Here is a 22,450-nt window from a genome sequence, read left to right as displayed (position 1 = left end):
TCACCTTCCTCTGGTAACCATCAGCTTGTTCTCTATAGTTAAGAGTCTGTTTCTTGGTTTGTCTATAGAGCAGTTTAGATTTAAAATACCCAAAGATCAGGGCACCTGGGCGTCTCAGTCAGTTAAGCGTCTGACTTGGGCTCAGGTCATAATCTTGCGGCCTGTAAGTTCGAGCCCCCATAGGGCTCTGTGCTGACAGCTCAGAGCCTGGAGCCTGCTTGGGATGCTGTGTCTCCCTCTCTCTCTGCCCCTCCCCCACTTACGCTCTGTCTCTTGCTCTCTCTCTCTCACTCTCTCTGTCTCAAAAAATAAATGTTAAAAAATTTTAAAAATACCCAAAGATCATTGTTCTTTCTGAGACACAGTGATTTTTTTCTTAAATAAATACTCCATGGATCATTGGAAGTATTTGTTTATTAGCTTCCAATGTTTTTTAAAAAAGTAATTTTGACAATTTTTGCCCAGTGCTCTTATTTCTTTTTGGAAGAGTATATTTTTGGAGGTCCTTAATGCACTATGCCTGAAGTGCTTCCCAAACAGAATTATTTTAAAGTGTCATGGAGGCTCACTGTTTAAGGAGAAATTGTCTGTGTCTTCTGTTTCCACTTCTTCATTTGCACCTCCTCCATATTCTGCCTTCTGCTTTCTGTTGCCATTACTTCATTGTGATGATTCTTACCTCAGCCAACAGCAGCCTCCTTCCCATCTGCCAGATCAAACCATCTCTTCTCAGACTTTCTAGTATGATTTCCCAGAAGCTTTTGCAGTTGTTGACATTGCCCTCCTCCCTCTTTTCCACTTGGGCTTCCAAAGTTCTTCTCTTTATGTCTCTCCTCTCCTTATATTACTTCATCTACATTCTTTTAGAAGAATCTCTTATTCTTTTCGCTTCTTTATCATTGGTATCCCCCAGAATTCCATCCTTGATTCTCATCTCTTGGTATGCTACCACCCATCTCCAAACCAGGAAACAGCATTTACATCCAGTGATCCAACCCACATCAAAATACTGATGTCAAAAATTTCTACTTTCACCTCTGTAATTTAAACACAAATTCCAAGATTCTTACTGATCATAGTACCAGGATATCTCATAACTAGTAATAATTTCTAGCATTCATTAAGATATATGAGCTTCCAGGAACTATGCTAGTTGCTTGATATGTATTACCTCTAATTTTCATAAGAATCCCATATGGTAGATATAATTTTCTGCTTTTTACAGCTGAGGTTAGATTGACTCAGCAGTTTATCCAAGATCAAACAGTTAAAAAGCAGTAGAGCTGGGACGTGAACTCAGCTGTTGGATTCTAAGCTTATGCAATCTCATCTGTAAAATGGGGGTAATATTATAATACTACTCTTCATGAGAGTTTCATGAGTTAATGTTTATAAAGCACTTAAAACAGTATCTGACCCGTGGTAGAAATTCAATAAAGTGTTGGCCATTTATTGCCTCTCACCTCATTTCCCCATCTCCCTACCTCTGCTCCTCCCTCAAATACCCTCCCCTTCCCATATTCCCTATTTTGAGCAATGACATAACCATATACACAGCCACCCAAAAGAGACAATCAGAATCGCCGTCGACTTTTACATCTCCTCCGTTCCTCCACATTTAATTGGTTGCCAAGTCCCACTGAGTCTTTCTCTAAACCATCTCGCCATGCCCACCTCTATAATTCCGGCTCCCTTCATTGCGATGATTACAATATCGCCAGTCTTCCTTCCTTCGGCCTCCCCTTTCTCCACTCCATCCATTCAGCAAACAGTTTTCTACGCTCATTATGTGCCAGGTATTCTTTCTAACACACAGATTTGATTATATCACTTTCTTACTTGAAAACATAAAAACAACAGTTTGTTGCCTCCAGAATTAAGCGCAAAATCTTTGGTTATGGCATTTGAAACGGTACACAATCTGGCCCCTGTCCTGCATTTCCGGTCTTGCCTCCCACCGCACCCCTGAACCAGTACCCCGTTTTAGCCACACCTCAACACATCATGCCTTTGCTTATGCAATTCCTTGTGGCTGAGGTTCCTTTCCTAGCTCCACTTCCACGTTCTCCTTTTTATTTCCCACGCCTTCATAATGTAGCTCGTGTTACGTCTTCTACAAGGCCTGACCTTCCACACTGGGCCACAGTCATGACCTACTCTGTTCCCCATACTACGTGGTATACCTATTATGCTGGTGTCGTCATGGTGACTCTCACTCTCAGTAAATCTGCAAGTAAAAGGAAGGAACTGTTTCTTACTTTTGTGTGTTTCCAATGTCTAGCAGAGTTCCTGACCTAGAACGTGTTTTTGGTCCATTTTGTTCACTTGTATAAAGATACAAAGAAATAGCTTTGTAGTTACCTCCAGCGGGAGGGTCTGTGACGGTCCGTGATGGAGGGTTTGGAATGAGGTGGAATTGATTTTAAATTCATACTCTCTCTTTTGCTGTTTGAATTTTAAAAGCCGTGAACATGTATTATTTTTATAATAACACATGTCTGAATTTTCCTTAAAAATTGTTGGTTACTTGGGAAATGACCAAAATTTTCCTAGCTGCCTGGACAGCGGAGAAATGGGCTGAGAAGATAAAATAGATTTCAGTGCTAAGTTAGGAAATGACTGGCTGGGCCTCGCTTATGTAACTGTCTAAAACTGATGGGACAAACAACTTTCATTTAGACACTTCTGCCAGAGAAAACACTCTGGATAGCTGAGAACAGGGCTCTGCTAGGGGTGGTGCTCTGCTCAGTCTTTGGGGTTCCCGCCTTTTTTACAACTAGAGTTGGACCCATAGGAAACTCCGGGCAGCCTCTTTGATTCATGACCCAACGATTCAGTGAACTCTCAGTATGTTGGCGAAATAACCAGCTTGAATTAATATGTTTACTTAAACTGATCAAAGTAGCTGCTTATTCTGGAGACTGACCACCCAGCATCAGTCTTTCCCAAGAGCAAAGCTTTTTCCACTACTTGGACATCTTTTGGATTCCCTCTGGTTGGCTAAAAATAGTTCTAATAAGTGGTAAAATTATGGTCTTCTGGATTCCACAGTTAAAGAAACAAATTACTAACTGTTTAGGTTCCAGTGAGTCAGTCTGGTTGTCTAATATAGACCCAGAAAGTTATTCACTTGAGTTTCAAAGAGCGAAATATATGGAAACTTCCCCTTAGGGCCTCAACATTTTCCCTGCAGCATCATAAAATGATGTAACTGTGTATATCTGGCCTGTGGAGAGACTGCTGCTGTATCTGTATGGTGACTGAAAAGCGTGACTACCTATTTTCTCAGCAGGCTAGTTCCCTTAAATGTTTGCTTTCTCACAGGGTCATTGATTTCTGCTCTTTCCATTTCCAGAAGTACTCAACAGCCGTGGATGGCACATGGAAATTTTTGAGAAACACATTTAGAAATCATTTGGCAGGATCTATGCTTTCTGGGAGAACAGGCCTTGTCTCTCTCTGTTATTTTCTCTTTGGAACATTTGCAAGAAAATAAGACCCCTGTTTTTTTAAAGATCTTTCTGAATTTATGGTGTAGTCTCCACCTAAAGTCAGAATCTGCCAAGGAATTACCATTAGGGCTTTAAAGATGTTTTTAATTGTATTTTTTCCTTTTATGAATTGGCCTTCTACATAGATGGAGTGGGTGTTCCTGCTGACATAGGCAGTCACATATGTCGTATGATTTCAGACACCAGCTGCCTGAGAAAGTACTCTCTTAGACTCTGCCTTGCTGTTTCCTTTTATTCCACAAGCAGAGACCAGGCTTCCAGTTCACCCAGTCGGGGAGAGGTACTATAAAGCGTTATTACCTGGCCCTTCTAGAGAGAATATATCTTGAGGAAGAACTGAGGAAATTGGGGTGCTGCAAGTCAGTTTAGTTAAGTCCAACCTTATCGCTTATACATTGATCTTCTTTCCCTGCCCCTATAGAATCATGCAGGATGATGCTGTGTCTTGTTTTCAAAAGACATAAACTTAATCCTCTGGGATAACACTTCCTTGATCCTAGATCAACAGCTGTCATAGAGATTATTAAAAACATATTTTCTGGATATTTCATATTTGGACAAACAAAATGAGTGTGCAATTATATTCAGCAATTATTCATGGAGAAAAATTTAACGTCAATAGAATTTATCCGAGGTTCATTGTTGCCCAGGAGATTCCTACTGAGTGGAAAGAAAAAGAGGCTTATAAAAGAAGCTAATTTTTAGTAATTCCTATTCAAAGGAGCTTATAGAGATTTATCTGGAAGGCATATGTCATGCTTACTTGTTTAATGTTCTGTCTTCAGGAAACTAGGAAAATTGATGTGCCACCTCTGAGTTGTAACTTAACCTATTTAAGATACATGTTCAAAGTAATATTCAGTTGAATGATTAGGACAATTTGGAATAATTTATAGCATCAAAGATCCAGAGCTATCTATATGCTGATTCTGTCTTTAGACAAGTAGACAACTAGAGCTTATTAGCTATTAGTTCTTAGCTAGAGTTTATTGACCAAACACCTGGTCTGTGTTTGGTAGTGTAGCAGGTCCTCTGGGAGACTGTAGAGAAAGCTGGCAGTCTATGTAAAATGGACACATAGCAAAAGGGCAAAGACATTAGTATATGAATAAACAATTGCTTATTTACTGCTGTACCTGGATGAGTGGAATGATTACTAAGAGGTTATTTGACTACAATACACTTCGTGATGAAGTTCATCGTTCATGATGAAATGTAGAAGATAAGCTTTTATGTTTGTTTGAATCTTTTATTCTTGGTTAATAGTGCCCTTCTTCCCCAAAGAGCAAAAATGCCTATGACCAGTTCTATGTCATTAGCAATTCAAAAACAAATTTATTAAACAGGTCTCCGTATCTATGAGCACAAACTGTTTTGCAAAAGTGGATAGGATTATTTAAATGTATAAACAGAAGTGTGTAATTCACATTAGTATGAAACATATACTGCCTCAAGGATAGAAAAGAAATTGCTTCCCAAAGAAGTGTTTGGGAAAACACAAGAGAAGTCTTCCCAAACTGCCAGCATATTTCAAACATAAGAATATCGCTTAAAAGCTATTTTTAAAAGAGATCGCGAACGGTAAGAATATTTTTCTTTTAAGTAGAAAAAGCCCACTCTCAGACTTTCTTCTAGAAGGAAAGCATCAAAGGCTTGTGCAATTCTGTAAAATTACACACACCATATGCCTCAGACCTCGGATTGTGATTGTTTTGGTTTGATTTATTGTGTTACTTCATAGGAAGTGAAACCACTTTATTCAAAAGGCTTGTTAAATATTCTACCACTATGTTGAAGTAAAGAATTAATTTAAACAAGAAAGATTTCACATTACCCTAAGTGAACACTTTTTCATTACTTTGCCAGATTGTCTTCTCCGAGCTCCAGAATGTGAAAAATGCTGTCCTTGCCACAGTGATGTCACCAGCACGTTGCTGGTTGCCCTTCTGGGTGCCAGCTGGGCTTCCAGTTCCACGGGTTATGCAATCGAAATCAAACACGTTGTCTTCCTTTGTGGAATAGCTTACTCCACAAGGCTCCTGTTGCCGAGAGTGTGTCCACGGTGTAGAAGTACACAGAGGTGTTCATTGACTCTCATTCAGTATTTTAAAATGATTTATATGAAGTGACTGTCTCTCCAGCACATAGACTCAGAGGCAGCTGTCCCACATCTTACCAGAAATGGCAGCATATTGGATTGACTAGGAATTGACATTTTAGGAATGTGGAATATAATTCCTAGTGTTGCTAGAGAAATGAGAGATTTTATATATGACACTCAGGAAGTTCTGCCAATTTCAGCAGCTAAGGACTTCTGAGATTATCAAGTCCGGGGCTTCTCTTCATGCTGGTGCTTCCTGGGCACCACTTACTTATTTGTGTGAGTATCAGAGAACCAAAAGGCAAAGGAAGGAGAGCAACATTTATTTCAGCTGCTTGACAGCCATCCAAGTGAAGGTTAGCTGGAAGACTGTAACAGTATTGACTCAATTTAGTTTTGGACAAGTTTATCTATCCAGATGGTGAATCTTGACCTTCATTAACTAAGGATAAAATTGATACAATTTCATTTTAGTCACTTTGGAGATTTCAATATTATACACATAAGAAGAGACAAATTAGTTTAAAGATCCCTAGGTACCCATCACCCAACTTAAAACACTTTAATTTGTAGCCAGTCTTATTTCCTTTCTATCCTACTTACTAATCTTGCCCCTCTAAGATATCATATCTTTCTGGTATGACTCTCAACAATTTAAAAACTCTTTTTCTTGGGGCGCCTGGGTAGCTCAGTCGGTTAAGCATCCGTGGCTCGTGAGTTCGAGCCCCACATCAGCCTCTGTGCTGACAGCTCGGAGCCTGGAGCCTGTTTCAGATTCTGTGTCTCCCTCTCTCTCTGCCCCTCCCCTACTCACACTCTGTCTCTCACTCTCTTAAAAATGAATAAGTTTAAAAAAAAAAAAAAGAAACTTAAAAAAAATTTTAACAATTTCACTGTATAGTCAGCATTCAAAATTTTAGTTCCTTCTGTTTGTATGTTTTTAACAGAATCCAAATAAGTTTGACACCTACAGTTGGTTGATAAATCTTTTGAGTTTCTCTTAATTCGTAGGTTCTATTTCATCTCTTTTCTCCTTCTCCTTCTATACCTCCCCCCACCTCTCCTATCTCTTCTCTTCTCTTTCTTGCTATTTATTTGTTGAAGAGACTGGGCCACATGTCCTATAAAACTTCCCACAATACATTCTTCTGACATCTCCATGATGTCATTTAACATTTTCTGCTGCCAGCTTATTTCCTGTATGTTGTTAGCTGGATTTAGAGGTTTGATCTAAGTCACGTTGGGTTTTGGGGGCAAGACCGCTGTATTAATTTGCTAAAGCTTCTATAACAAAGTACCACAGACTGGGTGTCTAAAACAATAGAAATATATTTTCTCACTATTCTGGAGGCTAAAAGTCCAAGATCATGGTGTTGGCAGAGTTGGTTTCTTCTAAGGCCTCTCTCCTTGACTTGGTGGTTGTCACCTCCCTGTGTCTTCACGTGATCTTCCCTGCACATGTGTGTGTGTGTGTGTGTGTGTGTGTGTGTGTGTGTGTGTATGTGTGTGTATGTGTTCAAATCTCCTCTTATAAGGACATCTGTCATATTGGATTAGGAACTAACTGATGGCCTTATTTTAATTTACATATCTCTTTGAGGGATGCCTGGGTGGCTCAGTCAGTTAAGCTTCCAACTCTTGATTTTGGCTCAGGTCATAATCTCACAGTTGGTGGGATTGAGCCCTGTGTTGAGCTCTGTGCTGACAGCATGAAGCCTGATTGGAATTCTCTCTTTTCTTCTCTCTCTGCCCCTCCCCCACTCATGCTCACGTTCTCTCTCTCTCCCACTCTGAAAATAAAAAATAAACATTAAAAAAAAATAAATTAAATAAATAAATAAATAAATAAAAAGTCCCTCTTTGAAGGCCCCATCGCCAAATATAGTCACATTTTGAGGTACTAGGGGTTAGGACTTCAACACATGAATTTGGGGGTGGGGGCAGTTCAGCCCACAATAACTTTCTAGGTGGTGGTATTTCCATCAAGAGGTACATAATATCTGACTGTTTCTCTTTTGTGATTTTGGTAGCCATTGATAGTCAGTGCCTAGATTCATTAATTTATTACAGTTCTCAAAGATGTGATGTCCTAGTTCTGTTGTTCCTTCTTTATTAGCTAGATTATATTGCTTATTAAAAAGTTATCTCAACTTCTATTTGGTTTGCAGTGGTACAGTTAATATTAGAAAGTCAAAATTAATATTTGATTATTTCCTTTTATTCACCCATTTTTAAAATAATAAGTTGATTTATTGGAATCCTCCAATATGACCAGTTTGTTGTATGTTTTTAAAAAAATTTGGGTGGGTGTGGCCCTCCTGGATGGCTCGGCCAGTTGAGCATCTGACTTTGGCTTAGGTCATAATCTCATGGCTTGTGAGTTTGAGACCCACGTCAGGCTCCGTGCTGACAGCTCAGAGCCTGGAGCCTGCTTCGGATTCTGTGTCTCCCTCTCTCTCTGCCCCTCCCCTGCTCATATTATTTTTCTCTTTCTCTCCAAACAAATAAACTTTGAAAAAAAAATGTTTTCAAGGGGGAGAGGGACAGAGAAAGAGCGACAGAGAGAATCCCAAGCGGGCTCTGTGTTGTGAGCAGAGTGTGACTCGGGGCTCAGTCCCACAAACTGTGAGATTATGACCTGAGCCAAATTCAGGGGTCAGATGCTTAACCTACTGAGTCATCCAGGTGCCCCTGTTGTAGTTTTTAAAGTAGCCATTATAAACTCATAAATGTTCATGTATGTGTATATGTATGTATAATATCTATTAATCCACTGTGGTTACTACCCTTTGCTTAAAGTTGTCCTATTTTTGGCTGATGGGATCCTCTTCAAGTTTGGCTCCTAGGTCCCTTAGACAGGACTGTAGCAGTTTTGGGTAGCTTCCTCATCTGGTATGGCGTGATGTACCATGCCTATGTTTTCCATTTCCTTCTCCAGATCCAGAGTCAACCATTCCAAAATCCCCAGTTCCTTTTAGTGGAAGAAGTATCTGAAGAGTAGAATCTGGGGACACCTTGCTGGCTCAGTCGGTAGAGCATGCGACTCTTGATCTTCGTGTTAGGAGTTCAAGCCCTACGTTAGGTATGGATCTTACTTAAAAGTTAGTAAATAAATAAATGAAGAGTAGAATCTGGGTAGTAGGAGAGCTCACAGCTACTGAGTTGGTTCCTATGTCTAGGCCTTCATAGCAAATTGAACCATGAAAAAATATATAGAAACATGTACAGTCAAACATATGTGCACATATATAGCTCCCAATCCCATTCTGAGTTTGATTTTTAGCTCTTTTATCTTAACATCTGTATTTCCTTTCTGCCACTTCAGGAATCCTGGCAATTAACCAACCCAGTAATGATTGAATAAGAACATCACATTCTTGCTCATTTGCTTTATCCCACAGCAGTCAGAGTAACACAGCCAACACTTCTCCCAAGCTTATTGAAGTTCTTTTTGTTCTTAGAACATACCCCGCCAGAGACTGTACTCAAACTACTACTCTTTAAAGTCCCTTGGAATATTTCCTCTCTGTAGGCTAAACCATCAACTGGGTACACATCCAGTTTTTTTTTAATTTTATATTTAAATTATTTTATAAATTAAAGGGAAGATATAAGGTAACACACATATCTTACCTGTAAGATATGTACATGGTTCCAAAGTCAAACCAAGTGTGGAACCAGTATCGTTTTCCTATTCTTTCTTGTTACCATATGCAGCTAACAACCAAAAAATAAAAACAAAAAAACAAAAAGCAAAAAAATCCAGGGTCGGGTTGTGTCTTGATAGATTTGGAGGAGGAGGTGAAGCCTGAATCATGTCCTACTGAGCAGCTGCAAAGAGTGACTTAGATTCAGGGAGAAACTGTCTTGAAGGCCTTAGCTGGGCTCAGGGTAGAAAACATTTGTTCTGCCGCCCACCATGTAATTCATCTGTGAATTTTAATGAGTTAGCCTTTAGGCTGCTAGACAGAAAGCAAGCTACAGCATTCTGTAAAAACCCTACCATCTTTACACATTGCTATGGAGGCCAGAAGTGAAAAGTTTTTGTCAAATATGTGGGAATGTGCTTCAAGGTGATGTATCTGAACATGTGAAGGTGATGTGTCTGAACATGATGTATCTGAACATGTATCTGAACATCTACATCTGAGGTCATGTATCTGACCATGATCTCCACATCTCTAAAGAGATAGCATCTTGGAATCTTAAAACAGCAGTTCTAGAAGCTAACTCCTACACATCCTTCCAGCTCAGGGGACCTTAGGGAGCCTTCCTGATCCTCCCTCAAAGTTTCATATCCCAGATACGTGTTTTTGTTGCACCCTCTAAAATACTCCCTATTTTGCACTTTGTTGTTTCACTTTGTTAAGTGTATAAACACAGTACCAGACCTAGTCAGGCACAAATATGTAATCAATAAATCTTGACTGACTCAATATTCTATCACTGCATCCTAATATACTCTAGTATAATTATCTGTTTATGGGTCTCTTCGCCCTATATGATAATTTTTTGAGGCCAGGAATTGTCTTATTTACTTGGCACTATAGTTGTCCACGGTTTGGATGGAATAAGGAACAGGGGTGATACTATTGAAAATTGAATTCAAATTATTTGGTATAAACCCAAGATGCTCCTAAGGATCCTATTGTAAGTATGAAGCAACATTTGGAGGTAAAGTGATGAAGAGTACACTCTTTTTTTTTTTTTTTAAGTTTTTATTTATTTTTGAGACAGAGAGAGACAGAGCATGAGCAGGGGAGAGGCAGAGAGAGAGGGAGACACAGAATCTGAAGCAAGCTCCAGGCTCTGAGCTGTCAGCACAGAGCCTGACGTGGGGCTTGAACTCACAGACTGTGAGATCATGACCTGAGCTGAAGTCGGATGCTTAACCGACTGAGCCACCCAGGCACCCCAAGAGTACACTCTTAAACTCTCGACTGTGGCATAATGCTACAGCCTGACATCTCTGTACCCTCAGACTATGTAAACATAATATGAATGTTCCTGTATATTTTATTCTATAACATTTCACTTTTAAAGTGGTTAATTGTTTAGTCCCTCTGGAATTTATCTTATTGTATGTTATGAGGTACAGATACAATTTTCCTTTTCCAAAATGTAGGCAGTTTCCCTGACTCCAGTTTTTCTTGGCTCCTATGTCAAGGTGGATATGGGACACTGGATATCCTTGCTGATGAAAACATGTAGTCTCCAACCTCAGATGAGCCTTTACTACTCTACAGGACAGCAAGCTTTTTAGTTGTCCTTAGTGAATGTCTTCAACAGCTGTCCTAGACCTTCCTTGTTTCCTCAAGACTCCTACTCGTATCTCATTCCCACTACTTTCATTGGTTCTCGAGGACAGAGCCTTGCACAACACTTCATGAACCATTGAATGTACACTTAAAAATGATTAAAATAGTATTCTATGTTATGTATCTTCTACCACCAAAAAAAAATCTACACACAAAAAATACTCCATGGAGAACACTGAGGCCATCAGCTCTACACTCTTTCAACCACCACCATCAATGCCTACCCCACATTTCCATGTACAAGAACATCCCCAACTACCTAGTTGAGGAAACCCTATCAGTCTCTGGGAATGAGGGGGTTTTTCTCTTCATCTGTGGCCTCCACATTGACCTGGGCCATTAAGCCCACAGTCGCATCACCACTTAACCAAGAATATTGCTCCACGGCAGTGAAGCCTTCTCTAGGATAACGTTTCTCCCATCCTAAAAAAGCCTACACTTGGCCCCTCACCTCCTCTAGTTACTATTTATATTTTCTTCCTTTCTTATCCAAATTTTCCAAAACCTTGCCTTGTACTTGTTGACTCCACTTCATCTCCCATTCATACCTCAACCCACCCTACTTGAGCTTCCCTCCCTCTCTTCCTGCCTCTTCTCCCAAATTGTTTTATTTGTTCTGGTCTCACCACGGTCTCCGATGACTTCCTGTCTACTTTCTTCAGTGGACATTGTTCAATACACATCTTATTTCGCTTTGGACATCTGATTCTCCTGTTTCTCCTTTGTTTCTTCTAGGACATGGTTCTTCTCCTTTTTTAAACAGAGTTTGAATTCCTTAAAATTCTGTCTTTATTCCTCTGTTCTTCTCTCCTCTCATCCACCCACGTATTTTCAGATACAACATAATTATGATGACAGAAAAAGCTCCTCGGCATAGTTCTTTCAAATAGTTTGACATATTTATCTATCTGCCTCTTACTGGATGTCCCACTGGTACTTCACATCCATCTGAACTCAGCATCTCCTTACCTTCTTCTCTTTAATGGAGATGCTCCTTCTGTGCTTGGTCTGAGTTGCTCCACTATCCAATCATTCATGGGGTTCCTGTGGGTGGCTCGGCTGAGCACCTGATTCTTGATTTCAGCTCAGGTAATGATCCCAGGGTCATGGGATCAAGCCCTGTGTCAGGCTCCATGCTAAGCATGGAGCCTGCTTAAGATTCCCTCTTTCTCTCTCTGCCCCTCTCCCCTGTTTGCTCACTCTTTCTCTCTCTCCCAAATAAAAAAAAAAAATTATTCACTCAAACTAGAAATTGGGAGTTGCCACTGCCTCTAATATTACTTTCATCTTCTACACCTGATACCTAAGTCTTGACAATTTTCATCCTTTTTAATTCTGGAATTTGTTCCCTCCTCTCCATCTTGACTCCCATCCCTGCAGATTGCCATCATTCTCCTGGCCCTAACAGACCTACCTGTTCTTTCCTGTCTCCAGTGATGCCCCCTCATATCCATCCCCTATCCAAAATCTAAACTTGACTTTACCACTTTGGGTACTGTGCAGAAAGGATAGGTGGATAAAATTTAAGTTGCTTCTTGGAGTTCTCCATCTTCTAAAAGCCAGAACTCAAGAGTGAACTCTTGAAACTAATATTATACTGTATCTTAACTAACTGGAATTTAGATAAAAACTTTTAAAAAAGTGAACTCTTCATAGTCTAAGTCCTGACCACAATTCTGGCTTTACCTGCCCCTGCACCATTCATTACACTTTGGGGTCCAGGAGCACTAAAGCATTTATGCATCCATCAATGTTATTTATCATTTCTGAATGTCTATTGCTGATGTCTGCTCTTCTGAGAACACTCTGTCCCTGCATCCCTACTCATCCTCTATTACCTAACCTTACCTTTCCACACTCCTCCACAGAGAGCCTTCTGTAACTCCTCTCCTCACCCCTGTGCTGGGTTATATGCATAATACCCCTGTGTGGCTATAACCTTGTTCTGTCCATGTTTCCAAATTATCTGCATGTCTATTTCCCCCACAACACTGTGAGCTGTTTGATGGAAAGGAGAGTACCCCAAACATATTTATTGATTTATTGACTCAATAAATGAGTGGTCCAATTAAAGCCTATAAACCAAAGTAGTCACAAAAGTGTATTTACTCTTTGAATATCAAGGAGGCTATTTAATTTGGATTAAAATTCATGCTGAACAAGAGAAGTCCTTCTGATTATTAATAATTTCAAAACATCCCTGCTACAGGGACTCTCACAGCATTTTTTTTTAATTTGTTTGTTTTGTTTTGGTTTGGTTTTTTGTTTATTCATTTTTGAGAGAGAGAAAAAGCATGAGCAAGGTAGGGGCAGAGAGAGAGGGAGACACAGAATCCGAAGCAGGCTCCAGGCTCTGCATGATCAGCACAGAGCCCTATATAGGGCTCGAACTCACAAACTGTGAGGTCACGACCTGAACCAAAGTTGACACTTAACCTACTGAGCCACCCAGGTACCCCTTGTTTTTAGTCTTTAAATAGCCCATCTGAGCACTGCAGGTCTCTTCCCCATCACTGTGCTCAATGAATGTTTGGGGAAATGTACCCATCACAGACCTAATGCTAACATTGATGATAAATGATATACCACAGATACTAAATTCACCACTACAAAAAGCTGAAGTTTTTCCAAACTCAAATTCTTTGAAATGGTTTTATTCCCTACCAGAAAGATGGAAAAAATTTTTTTAATGATAATTTTTTTATTAAAAAAATTTAAGTTTATTTTGTTATTTTATTTTATTATTTTTTTTAATATGAAATTTATTGTCAGATTGGTTTCCATACAACACCCAGTGCTCCTTCCAACAGGTGCCCTCCTCAATGCCCATCACCCACCCTCCCCTCCCTCCCACCCCCCATCAACCCTCAGTTTATTCTCAGTTTTTAAGTTTATTTACTTTGAGAGAGAGAGAGAGAGAGAGAGAGAGAGAGAGAGAGAGAGAGAACACAAGCAGGGAAGGGGCAGAGAGAGAAGGAGAGACAGGATCCCAAGCAGGCTCTGTGCGACTAGCACAGAATCCAACGTGGGGCTGGAACCCATGAACCACAAAATCATGACCTGAGCCAAAATGAAGAGTTGGATCCGTAATCTACTGGGCCACCCACACACCCCAATGATCATTTTCTTTTTAAAGCAGAAAGCAAATAATGTATCTCAAAACAGTCTAGTGCTCACTGACAAATTTTATGGAAGAAAATAAAATTATAATTAATCAATTTTGGGGCACCTGGGTGGCTCAGTCAGTTAAGCATCGGACTTCGGCTCAAGTCATGATCTCACAGTTTGTGAGTTTGAGCCGCACGTGAGGCTCAGCGCCTGCTTTGGATTCTGTGTCTCCCCCTCTCTGTCCCTCCGCTGCTCGTGCTCTGTCTCTGTCTCTGTCTCTCTCTCTCAAAAATAAACATTAAAAAAAAAAAACTTAAAGAATTAATTTTGAGGTGATAGTTTTCAAAAACGAATAGAAAGACTTAAGAAAGTGGCTGATTCTGTGGTCCTTTTGAGACTTTCTTAAAATGGGGAAGGGAACTAATCTTTGTGTGTCATATCCATGCTGGGTATTTTACATATATTGTAGTACTCTCCATTCTCAAGAGAACCCTATGAGATAGATTATCCCCTTTTTCCTTGAAACTGAGGTTTGAGGGCATCTACATTTATGACAACATAAGATCCACATCTTCTCATGTGAGATAAGGGGAGTAAGCCCAACCCTGTCCATTTGCAGAGTCTTGATCTTCCAGTTACCAAAACCTAAAATTATGAGTGGGCTTATAAAAAAGTAAAGGAAATAATGATAAGCAGAAATGATAGTTATGCACATTAAATGGGCTGAGTGATTATTATTCTGTTGCTTCATCTGGTGCTACAGATATTAGCTAAGTGATACTGTTGATCTCTTGTAAACCATTTATATAAATGTTGGTGATGTAAGAATGTTTAAGATTATCATGATCACGATATGCTTGCGGCTTTACCAAATTGAATAGGTAATAGTGGAACAAAAACATGCTGAACACTTATAACATACCTCATTCTTGTTTTTCTGTACTCTTTTCAGTACGTAAACTCTCTTTGCCTGGGCCTAAAATTTTAGCTCATCTGTTTACTATTAGTTTGCAAGCCATGCTTGAATTTCATTGCCATAAACCATGTTGTTGGGCCCAGCAGCTGCTCTCTCAGTAACCCTGGTCTTCTGAACAGGCTCTAAGAGCTACAGTTCTGACATCTGAAATGCTGAGAAATTATAGATGATAGGCCAGGGAATTGATAGTGCCTCTTTCTTACACACTTCAGACACCCGTATCTTTCATAAATTATACGGAGAGTAATGTGTTGTGAAGAGCCACATTCTGAAATGAACACCTGGGCATCAAGTGATCGCCTAGTAAGCTTCCTCTTAGGAGTAACAACACCATCTCTTATTTGGCTCACTTTTCTTTCAAAAATAGTAGATTTTCCAAAATGGTTGCATTTTACCCTTTTGCTGTAAGTGCTCTGTCCTGTGGTGAGGAATATTAATTCATTCCATAAGAAACATTTACATGCATCCTGCGTTCCTCCCTACGGCACGTCCTACAATTAAATTATCCATCGTGTTTTAGGCTGTTTCTGCCCTGCCTTCCTGATAGAATGTAAAGATGGCAGGAAATAATGTCTGTTTTGTTCACCCCCGAACCCCCAGACCCAGCACTGTGCCTGGGACACAGTTGGCAGGTGGACATTTATTGAATAGATAAATGGGCACCGGCTATTTGTGTGGTGCTATAGTGGTGACAGCTGCGGGTGTTCTGTGCTGACCTAACAACACCTGCAGCTTCGATGAGAAACCCCCACATCCCTCTCTACCCAGCTGAAGAGGAGGCTGGAGGGGAGGAGGCTTGGTGGAAGGAAGTGCAAAGACAGCTTTTAGGTAATGGACCAAAGGGGCCGAAACAGAAGCAGGTGCTGATGATTTCAAAAGTTACAGAATATTGTTACTTAACACTCAACGGAAATCCCTCCAATGGGCCAGGCACGGACAGCCTTAAAAATAGAAAGCTGTCAAGATTTATGGCTGTTTTGAGGAAAACAGCTCCAAGAAAAAAAGCCCACGTTTATATACCAATATATTTTAAAATAGTGGCTGTCATTAAGTCTGTGCTAGTTTAACGACTGGTTTTGGCACTGTTTCATTATGGAATAAAACCAGCAATTTTCTACACATCCCCTCACTAATGCCGTATACAGGCACATGTTACACCTTTCGGAGTCAACAGAAAGCCCTGTTTATTCAGGTCAGTGAATATTTCTTTAATACTAGAAGTTCTAGTTTTAGACAGAAATTTTTTCAACTTAAGGGCCCAAACTGCTAAAGTTCTAGTTGGCTATTCTACTTAACTGTTATTTTTATCAAAATAAAATGCTTGTACATTGTGCATAATGCAGTGTTAATTTTTTTCAATTTTAATGAAATAATTTAGGCATATGTACATAAAACCTACAAATAGTACTAAAAAGCTTGTAGTAAAACCAATACTCCCTTTCTCTCCCTGCTCCCTGCTCCCTGCCCAATGTTCTCTTCTCCAAAAGCAACAACTTTTTAGCTCATTTAGTTCTTTTGGAAGTTAACCTAATATTTGCATACAATAAACGCTCTCTCTGAAGCCTCCATTTGTCGTGTTCCTATCTGATTTCATAGATCCCTGGGCCCTGTATAACCATATTCCTGGTATGTTCCTTTAACACCACCTTGAGAATTCTCTTTGCCTGTCAAAGGAAATTTGTTTCTTGCATTGAGTCTTTTATTTCTTGCGTTGTCTTCTTTTGTCTTTTCTTGATTTATACCCCCATTGTCTTGCTATAATATTTTCCAGTTGCTTCCTAGGACAAAATGCTTTGAGGTGTATTTATTTTTTGTACATACTTGTCTGAAAATGTTTATTTATTTATGTATTTATTTATTTATTTATTTATTTATTTATTTATTTATTTTATGTTTCATTTATTTATTTTGAGAGAGTGCAAGAGCAGGGAAGGGGCAAAGAGAGAGAGGGAGACAGAGAATCCCAAGCAGGCTCCACCCTGTCATCACAGAGCCCAACAGGGGGCTGGAACCCAGAACCAGGAGATCATGACCTGAGCCGAAATCAGGAGTCAGAAGCTTAACTGACTGAGCCACCCCGGTGCCCCGAGAATGTATTTTTTCTACCCTCCCTCTTGATTGTTTGGTTGGGTATAGAATTCTAGTTTGGAAGTCACTTTGTGTCAGATGTGGAAGGCATTGTCCCATTGTCTTTTAGAGTTTGGTATTGCTGTCAAGAAGTCTGATAACTTATTGATTCCTGATCATTTGTATATATCCCATTTGTCCTCTCCAAAGCTTTCAAATGGTCTCTTCATCCCTGTGATAACCAAGTTTGTCAGTGACATGACTTGTTATATTTTGTTTTGTTTTGGATTTTTTTTTTTTTTTTTTTTGCTTTGATGAAAACTTTCAATTTGGAAATTCATATTATTCCCTTCTGAGAAATTTTCTTGTATTATTGATTTCCTTCTGGTTTTTTTTCTGGTCTCTTTCTAGATCTCTTATTGGTAAGTTATTAGACTAATTTAATTTTAATTGATTTTTTATTTTCATATTTTTCCATTTTTCGTTTCCATCTCTTGGACTTTCTGTTCTACTTTTGGGAGATTAACTTAGAGATATAGTATGGAATTTATATCCCATACTAAATCTCTATACTGTTTGTTTTTAGCTAACAATATGTATAATATGAATTCTAATAAATGCATTTGCTATATTATTTCAATGTACCTCATTTATTTAACTAATAGAAACATTTATTAATAGAGTAGCCTGATTTGTTCAGTTTAGTTTGTTGTTCAGGTGACCCACTTGATTAGTTTTCTGTTTCACTCTCAAAAGTATCCTGTACTGGGTGATAAGTTACATGGTCACACTATTTACTGAGTACTTAGCATGTACCAAGTATTTTATATTTTTTCAGATTTTATTTTTAAGTAATCTCTACACACAATGTGGAGCTCAAACTCACAACCCTGAGATCAAGAGTCTCATGCTCTACCAACTGAGCCAGCCGGGTGCCCCCACAAGTGTTATTTTAAGTGCTATGTATATAACAATACATCTATGTAACAACCCAATGGAGTAGATTCTGCTACCATCATTACGTAAATTAGGAAATTGAGGCATACATAATTTAAATAATTTTTCCAAGGTGTCTGAGCTAATAGGTGTTAAAGCTAAGACTTGAACTCAGGAAATCTGTCTGCAGAGCCCAGGCTTTAATCACTGTGATACTGCTTTCTAACTCTTCACAGTCTCCTATTTGGGAGATGTTAGGTTGTTTGTGACTTTGTATTACTGCAAACACTGTTGGACTTCCTTTTAGCAAAACCTTTGTGATCTCCTTTATTATTTCCTTGGGAAGGATAAATTCCTAGCAAAACCAGCTTTCTTGATTTTCAGCTCAGCACTCTTTCAACGATGCCATGCTGTGTACGTCTTGAGGATGGTGCTGACTAGCAAATCCTGTCATTACGAGAAGGCAGACAATAAGAAAGCAGATCGGGAGAAACAGCACTCTGGAAAGAGCCGTGTCTCTGTGACTCCCAAGTAAATGAAAAGATAGAGAAGGCTGTCGTTATTTCTGATCCTTTAAAACTTTTGCTGCCCTTCTTTTCCTGGCTAACATCATGTGTGCTTGTCTTTACCTTGGAATTTACAGCCTTCTTGACAACTGCCCTCCACCCCCATCTACTGTCCACAGGAACTTGAAGTGTTCATTAAGACACCATCCCTAAGATAAATCTACAAATTAGCAAATAAGTGGCTAATATCATGGGCTGTGGTTGGCAAAGAGGCAACTTTGTCATGACGTTAGGTCAGAGACAGGTCAGCAGCTCCTTCCTGGAATGATATTTACCTGTGAATAATTCTGTTGATATAATCACCTCAGCAAGTCTTTCACTTGCATGAGTAAAAAAATCCACCCAAGGAGGCAGCCAGAGATTTTCCTAAAATCTTCCTTCTAAACCCAGCTTAAATTTCATCTCTCTCAGGAAGTTCTCATTGCTTGAATTCCTCCAGCTTCTCTGGCCTGATCTATACCAGATCCTGATCTATTAGGAGTATAAGAACTAGGATTTGTCTTTTATATCTGATTCAGCAAATATGAATGAAGTGCCCATACATGCCAAGCACTGTGTGAAACATAAGGAAAAGAAGAAGAAAACAAAATATTTCCATGCCCCACGATCTTCAGTAAAGGCGTGCAGCTTCCGCAGAACTCACGCAACTTCTTAAAATGAAAAGCCCTACTGGTTCACTGTTTACGGGGCATTCTCCTATGACCTCTTTTAATCTGACTGTAAGCTATTCTTTCATTTCCTATCTGTGCTTTTTATGCTTCTTGTTGAAATTAGAAATACCATATGTATATAATGGAAAACACCCAAGTGCAAATAGAAGAGACCGTATGAAAATGAGTTAACCATAGGGTCCTATATCTAGAGAAACTTAAGATATTTGAAACAAGAGAATGTTTTCTTTAATTTAGAAGGGAAAATAGAAGTAGCCCACACACAGTTACTGCAATTGTTCTCCATCAACGTACATTGTTTTAAAATCTTCTGTTTACATCTCTGTGTGTGTGTGTGTGTGTGTGTGTGTGTGAGCTTTTGGAAAGGAAGGACCCCGCTTATTAATTCTTTAATTCTGACCACCTGGCACAGGGCAGGTTTTCATTTCATGTTTGTCAAAGTATATCTTTATTGGCCTTTAGGATACAATAAATTATATAACACACCGTTGATTTAATAACAGCTTTACGTGGGAGGGAAAAAAAAGAGGCACCACATCTGTATACAACATTTGTAAACAGCTATTATAAAACACATCCTGATTTCAAGAAAGCCAAAGTTTAAAAAGTATGCCTCAGAATGGAGGAAATCCTTTAATTGTCCTTTACTGGACTTCTGGTCTCAAAAACAGAGTAAACTTGCCTCCATTATGTCAGCGAACAAAAATTCTTCTTCTTTTTTTTTCTTTTGGACAAAAATTCTTTAGTGCTGGTTGTGTTGACTCAAATCATCCTACCCTTCCTTCAGTGCGCTTTTTGAGACCACTGATAACTTCCAACCATTTGTCTGTTATTGTTTTCCTGGATTTCCATTTCCTTGTATTAAACACCTCTGTTTGAAATTCTCCAAGCCTTCTATTGTCTCAAGGGCCCTTCCTCCAGGGCTCCTTTCTCTTACTGTAGCTCTCATTCATCTTGTCCCCAATGTGGGCACCCCCCAAGGCTCAGTCCCCTTTTTTCTCCAGTCTTCACTAGCGGTTCTCAGCCCAGGCTGCACATTGCAATCACTCAGAGACCTTTTAAAATATCCACACCCAGATCCCAACCCAGATCAATGGGATCAGTCAATTTGGCTGAAATATTTAGCACTGTGACCCTTGGTCATGGAACTTAACCTCTGAAATTCAATTTCTTCACTTGTAAAATTAAGATGATGTTAAAATCTGCTTCATCAGAATGCTGAATACATTCTTATTCCCCATGATGACTGCAAATACCGTGTCCTCTTCTTTTTTTTTTTTCCATTTATTTAAAGCCTGCATTTCCTTGAAAACTCAAATCCTTCCTCCTCCCCCATAGCCTCCATAATCACAATTTATTTTGGTTTGTTTGCAAGTTATACTGAAAACTCAAGATGGGCCTATGAAATAGTCTTGCTGATCTTCCTACAAGTTTCAATTCTTTCTCTACATAGCCGTCCAACATTCCAGAGTAATCTTAAAAATTAGATCATGTTGCTTTCTACTTTAAATCAGCCAATGAATTCTCTTTGTTCTTAAGTTACAATCCAAATTCCCTAACCTAGCTACGAGGTTCTATGAAATCTGACACTCATCTTGCTTCCCTCCCACTGATCCCCATAGTCTAGCCCCCCTGGTTCTAATCTGATATAGTCTTTCCCACCTTGGAGATTTGCTCATGCTGTTCACTCTGCCAGGAATGATCTTATGCTCATCTTTCCGAAGTCACCTTAATAATTACACTACTTGGTGAACACCTCTCTGACCCTCAGGCCCAGTAGTGTCCCTAGAAAAATCAAGTCTTCATATCCCATAAATATCCTTTGTAATGAAATATTTTATCATGAGCTGGATGGAATAGAGCAGGTTATTAACTTTTTCTTAATAAACCTCTATATTGATTGATTTGTTGCCACAAACATGAATTATATTTGTAATGTTTAAAAGTTACTAAGAAGCATGAGAGGGGTGCCTGGGTGGCTCAGTTGGTTGAACATCTGACTTTTGATTTTGGCTCAGGTCATGTTCTCATGGTTTGTGGGACTGAGCCCCCCATAGGGCTCTGTGCTGACAGCATGGAGCCTACTTGGGATTCTCTCTTTCCCTCTCTCTCTGCCCCTCCCTGCTCTGTCTTTTTCTCTGTCAAATAAAAATAAACTTTAAAAACTTTTAAACTTTTCTAGTTATCATTTTGTAATTATAATTGTCTTCATTACACAGTCAGTATTTAACATATGCAGATTGGTTTTGTAATTTATACAAATATATATATATATATATATATACACACATATATATATATACATATATATATATATACATATATATATATATATATATATAAAATCTCCAATTTCCTAATTGAATCCACAATTCCTTAAGTATAGTCTTTTTTTATAAATGTTTGCATGTCATGACCTGGCATAATCCGTATCATATTCCCTAAAAATGAATATAGCCAACATTCTTTCATCCAAGGAAAGTAGTCAAAGCTTCAATATTTCTCAGATATTTTATTTCTTTTCTTTTCTTTTTTTTATTATTTTAGAGAGAGAGAGAGAGAGTGCACAAGTAAAGAAGAGGGGTAGAGAGAGAGAGGGAGAGAGAGAATCTTAAGCTAAATCCATGCTGAGCATGGAGCCCAGCGTGGGTTTCGATCCCATGACCTGAGCCAAAATCAAGAGTCTAATGCTCAACCAACTAAGCCACCCAGGTGTCCCTCTCAGATACTTTCTAACAAGTTTTCTATGTTTAAATAAATACAGCAAATTTTCATACTTCTATCCCCAAAGTTTGTTGAAGTTTCTTTGATTTTCAGTGGACTCTAATGAGGTTTTTGGCTTAGAAATAGTTGATAGAGCATTTGTAGATAGATGCCTGCAATGTTATCTGAACAAGGGAGGTGGATATTTTAATGAGAACGTGTGCTTTGCAAGAAATAAATTGTAACTATTTCTCTATGGATTTAAACATAGGTTTTGCTTTGTAAATTACAGGAATTGCCCAATGAGATCTTTTGTTGTCTTGGATTGTGTTGTAGTGACTAGTAGGTTTTTGACATGGGGTTTGAGGGCTTTTCTCTTTTCGGTAATTTATGTTGTTGTGGTAGAGCAAAAAGAGACTGGAACTCATTAATTTTGCACATGATAATAGCTATATCCTTCAACAAGTAAAAATGAGTGAAACAGGCTCCAGA

General features: G+C 39.0%; 1 protein-coding gene across 5 annotated transcripts in view; it reads right to left on the bottom strand.

Moving 5' to 3' along the window:
- CB1H4orf45 (chromosome B1 C4orf45 homolog) overlaps window positions 1-22,450 on the bottom strand; it is a 98,847-nt gene that overhangs the window by 22,123 nt on the left and 54,274 nt on the right. The gene's annotated exons all lie outside the window — the stretch shown is intronic.

Source organism: Panthera tigris, chromosome B1 (assembly GCF_018350195.1).
Source record: "Panthera tigris isolate Pti1 chromosome B1, P.tigris_Pti1_mat1.1, whole genome shotgun sequence".
In the NCBI taxonomy this organism is placed as follows: domain Eukaryota; kingdom Metazoa; phylum Chordata; class Mammalia; order Carnivora; family Felidae; genus Panthera; species Panthera tigris.
This window is presented reverse-complemented; position numbering and strand designations above follow the sequence as displayed.